Below are 5,398 nucleotides of genomic sequence, written 5' to 3' on the forward strand. Positions count from 1 at the left end.
TTGGGTTTTATGTTTTAATGGAAATTCTGAAAACACTGTAATGATTCTTCAAAAACTAGCATATTACGTTGTCCTAAGAACTGAATAAATAGAAACAACCTTCAAATTCAGAGATAACCATGGATTAGACAAGATGATTAAAAAGTGGGCAATATTGATACATTAACTCTAAACTAAAGTACAACCAAAGCCTGTAATCTCAACTACTTGGAATATTTATACCTTTGTTCATTCTAAGTGTCTTTATTATTTTGGCAACCTCATCAACATTTGCACATCTTACATTCCCAATATAGTGAATCCATTGTATTTGGTGTTTTTTCTCTTTACCTTCCATTTGATTCTGCCTCTTTTTCCAATGCAGTGCAGTCCCTTCATCTAGCTGTTGCTACTACTGCTTTGAATTACTCTGTTGCTGCTGCTGATGTAAAAATTACTCACGGAGGTGTTCTTTCGCCCAATATGACAGAGAAATCTATCCAGGATCATTTTTCCAAACAATGGTTGTTCATTTTGTGGCTTTTTTTTTTGCATCTTAACATCAACAACACCCACACCAATTAACTCAGTGAAAAGAGTTGTAACTTCCTTCGTCACTGGAAAACCTCTTGAAAACGCCAGGAACATAGTCCGGTCATCTTCAGAGACGTTTTTGCAAGGATCCCAGTCCCATAATTCACGTGCACCCAAGTCAAAATCCACAGCTCTTGGGACAATGCTCATACTCCCGAACACTCGATGAGGAAACTGGGAATTACTAGCGCTTCGCTTGAGCTTGACGATCCTAGAACATGTCGCAATATGTCAGTGAAAACTTTTTATGGCGGAACATTTGTAAAGAAACTTCTTTCTCCACTATCCTACCAGTGAGAGAGATTTCTGCTGACATTTCTAAAGGTAATGTGTTTGCATCAAGACTTTTCAGACATAAAACAGCCTCATCTGCAATGGCATTGAGCAAAATATCCTAGAGGGGGACGGGGTTCATAACAATACCCAAGAGTGTTCTAGATATTAAGTACTCTGTTGCTGCTGCTTCTCTAAACAGATTGATCAATATTAATTTTTAGGTACAGCACCATGGTTTTGTAGGATCAATCAACCAAAAATGCATCTAAACAACACAAGATCTCTAGAATGATTTTCTTTAAATAATGCATATTTAAAGAAGAAATTAGTAATTTAAACATAAACTTACTTGCAGTCTCATATCATCCTCGCTGTTAGAAGAGATTGTTTTCGCCGGCAACATTCAGCAATCACTGATAAAATATCCTTTTTTTGTTCTTGAGAAAGCCTGAAAGATCTTTGCTGTTCTCATGTTTCTTCACCATTGTTTTTCCTGCACATAGTTAAGGTTTTTCAGATTTTTGTGAATATTTTCCGTTCTTAACAACCCTAGCTATCTATAAAATAATGATTCTTATTACCTCTTTGATGTTGATTTCGATTTGATTTTATTTGTTGCCTGCCAGATCTGTTGAGCCGCTTTTTGTGGAACGTAAACCCTAATCCACAGCACATAAGATTGGAGATATCAATGTCTAATGCACAACCACATTTACAATATGCATTTATGTAGGTCAGGCTATTTGTATGGGATATTGAATTCATATCAAATAATAGGCATCATACATAAAACAACCCCCTACATTTTTTAAGTTCTAAATTACCCTCTATTCTAATCTAATTACATTAAATAACCTTATAATCTTATACAATTACATTCAATAATCCATATTATTGTTCAATTGTATTTAATAATCTCAAAAATCTTATGAACTTTCAAAAGTTCATAATTATTTATATATTTGGCGTGTCTTTCACTTTCTACACCCAAAATATTATCTAAAAAATTCTAACAAGAATTCCTTTCTCTTTCTTTGATGAATCACTAATTATTGTGTATAAGTTTTCCTTAATCGGAATTAATTAAGTATCTAAAAAGCCAGTCAATGTAAGAATTGAATTCCTAATATGGCTCAAATCATCCTTCCATTTCCGGTACAAACGGAGACATTTTTCTTTTCTAGCAAGTTACATTTTTATATACTCTGTTGAACTCTTCTTCCGTAGATTTTCCGCATTCCGTTTCCGTGCAACATAGCACATATATATTCCTCAAAAATGCTAATCTCTAAATTCAATCTCTTTACTTGGAAACAATGGAAATAGATTAAGATCTTCAATGGAATTAAATTCATTCGGTGTTGATCAAACAATTAAAAAAGCTGATAATATAGTCATTACAAATGCAATGAATGATATCGGTTGAATCAATCCGCCTAAAAGTAGGCAACTGAATTGAAGCAAAACAATAATACCAATTGAGAAAATCAGGCACCAACAATTTCCTAATCATTTGTTACAAACAACAAATTAGTATTTTGAGAGAAACATCTAGCATTGTCAAACTAAAATGAACAATAGCTAATGCTTTACTAAATGAACAAACACAGATTTGGACTCTGCAATTTTCTCCATTGCAAATTAAGCTAAAAATAGTTACTCCCAAAGCCACAATCTCAACTAGTTGAAAATGCAGGAAATTACAGCAAAAATAATTGCCTGCTGAAATTTACATAATATTCAGATTAAGCATTAGCAGCATAGTTTCATCATAGCAAATAACAAACAATCTTGATTTGTATAAAAAAACTTATCATAACACCAGAAGCATAAACAAACTTGCGGTTTCAATTTCAAGTAATCATATCATCCTCACACATTAGATAGGTTATATAAACAAACACACTAGAGAGCAACATCTAACAAAAATGAGCATATCAAGTTTAAAACAAAATTATAGAACACATCAGACAACTTATGTAAGGCACTCACAAACAAACAAATTTGACAATAAAATCACAATTACAATCCTAAAATTCTCACCTTTTGGCATAATCATTTTTTAAAAACCACTATAGAAAACAAGTAATTAAAGAAAAATTAATAATGATAGATCATTTGTAAACACATATAATAAGCTAGAGTAGTTGAAAAACTCATTATATCTTCAGAATTGCTATTAAAACATGAAACCCAACAAAGAAAAACGCAGGAATTTGATTTGTTAATAGTTTCCTGCAAAAAAAAAATTATTAAGATAGGATCAAAATACTGACCATCACTTGATGCTCCTCCCTTCTTTCTTGAGGAAGGGTTTTTATAGAATTGAGCTTGATTCTCTTTGGAAATTTACTCGAGGACAGAGCAGTTAGAGATCAGATCCTAAAAGCATTGATGAATGCTAACTTTCTAGAAAAGATAAGCCCTAATCCTAAGTATTGATTTCTATAGAATTGGTTATGCCACTTTCTGGAGAAGATAAACCTTAATCCTAACCGTATCCATAATTGATATATGGGCTATCTACTATTCAGATCTCACACAGGAGATATCTATGAACATTGGATAACGCTAATTGCTATTCCGCGATTGAGAAGAGTAAAGGTGTAAGTCCAGTTATATAGGTGATGTCATCCCTTCCTCTCAAACTTCACCTACCCACTAAAGTTTTAAAGTTCTAAATTAGACCTTCTATTTTTGTCTAATTATCTTTAATAGCCTCATATTTTTGTCCAATTTTATCTTTATATAATTAATTTCAATAACCTCAAAATTTCAATTGTTCTCTAAATTCTTAAAAGTTCACAAGTATTTACCAATAAGTTATTTTCTTTTTGACATGTGACACATGGTGTCTCTCACTGTAACAGTTTGGGCCAAATATTAGTCTTAAATTTAACCCTAAGGTTCTTAATTCTATTGTGATTTAACCTTAACGTATGAAATTATGCAAATTTAACTCTGATAGTAAGATCAATTTGAGTCATACCTTACCGAAAATTAGAAAAAACATGTTTTATTAGTATTTTACTATCACTTTAGTTTATTAATTTATTAGTAACAAAACTATAAAAATTATGCTAAAATGCTAAAAACTAAATCTGCTACATATAAATTAATCACAATTTTTTTTATCAAATTCTCTTAAATATTTAGAGTGTTATTAATATAGTTATAAGAAAAATAAAAAATATATATAACTGCTTCAATCTAACGACAAACTTGTTTGGAAGATACGACGTGATAATTAAATAACAGTAACCAGTCTTTTTGCATTTTCGACAGAGCTTGGCTAAACTTGGTCTTGCTTGGAAAAATTAGGGTTTTATTTGCATCAATTCATATGTTAGGAGCTAAATATGCACCTTGATTGAAGCGTTATGGTTAAATTTGACGCTTATCCCAATAAAAAAATATACAAAATTACAAAATAAATATTACATGTTGCAATTATTGAGTTTCTATAGGGATCGTGCCGTGTCAATTTCGAAGTAGTGTCAAAATTATTAAACCGTAATCCAACCCAAAAAATTTCATTTCAATCTCGTATTAACCTAATCAGGATGATATCGATTACGTGTGGTGTTGTCGAGTCATATATAATTTTACTATGGGTCAAAATTATTTTTAGGAAAACCTCAATTTTAATCTTGAGGTTATTGGGAATTTCCCTCTCATTTTACAAAAAGGCTTACTTTTAATCATTGCCCTAAAATATTGGTTCAATTTTATCATTTTCTAATAAATTCCGTGGAAACTTTTTATTCGAAATTATTTTGAAAATGATAAAATTAAATTAAATTTTCTATTATCAAAATAAAATTCACAAAAAAGTTTATGAATGGACAAAATTAAGCTGTTTTATAAGTAGATTGATTTGTGTGAAACAAAATCCAGAAATAAGATTTGTTTGGTGCTAGAGAATTCTTCAATTCCACGATAACACCTGCTGGCCCATTCGCCGACTTCTTCAATGATTTGCAACATCGAAGGATTCCTAAACATTTGATGAACCTTTGGAGAGTGGCAATCATCACTTGCCCTTGGCTGATCCGGAAAACTCAGAACCATGCTATTTTTAACGATATCAATCCAAATTACTAAATCCCGGCTATGGCTCTCGGTTCGTGAGACTAGACATTTTGCTGACCCCGGAACCATTCGACAGCGGCCTGCCCCGAACATAATTATCGTTCGCTGGGTCCCCCGCCGGCGGGATGGACCAAAGCCAACACAGATGGATCCGCATCAGGCTCACCAGGTTTGGCAGGTTCAGGAGGCATTTTTCGACACCATAGAGGGTTCCCGAAGGGCTGTTTCGCCTTCCCCATTGGTGAATCCTTTGTGCATATTGCTGAGCTCGGGGCTGTCATTTTCGCAATTGAAATCGTATGGGAAAAAGGGTGGCACCAACTACGGATAGAATCAGACTCCTCTTTTTTGGTAAGCATGTTAAAACAGCGTTCTTCGAAGGTCTCGTGGCTGATCCGACAAGCTTGGACGAGATTTTTACACTAATGCGCTAATATGGAGGTAATAATTACACATT

General features: G+C 33.0%; 1 long non-coding RNA gene across 1 annotated transcript; it reads right to left on the bottom strand.

Moving 5' to 3' along the window:
* Positions 1 to 154: 154 nt before the first annotated feature.
* On the bottom strand, positions 155 to 3,394 carry LOC136201417 (uncharacterized). The gene is made up of 4 exons (XR_010673826.1): positions 3,126 to 3,394; positions 1,431 to 1,508; positions 1,199 to 1,342; positions 155 to 784 (listed from the first exon to the last, which is right to left on the bottom strand). It is a non-coding gene; the product is annotated as an uncharacterized lncRNA (long non-coding RNA).
* Between the last annotated feature and the right edge of the window lie 2,004 nt (positions 3,395 to 5,398).

Source organism: Euphorbia lathyris, chromosome 7, assembly GCF_963576675.1.
Source record: "Euphorbia lathyris chromosome 7, ddEupLath1.1, whole genome shotgun sequence".
In the NCBI taxonomy this organism is placed as follows: Eukaryota; Viridiplantae; Streptophyta; class Magnoliopsida; order Malpighiales; family Euphorbiaceae; genus Euphorbia; species Euphorbia lathyris.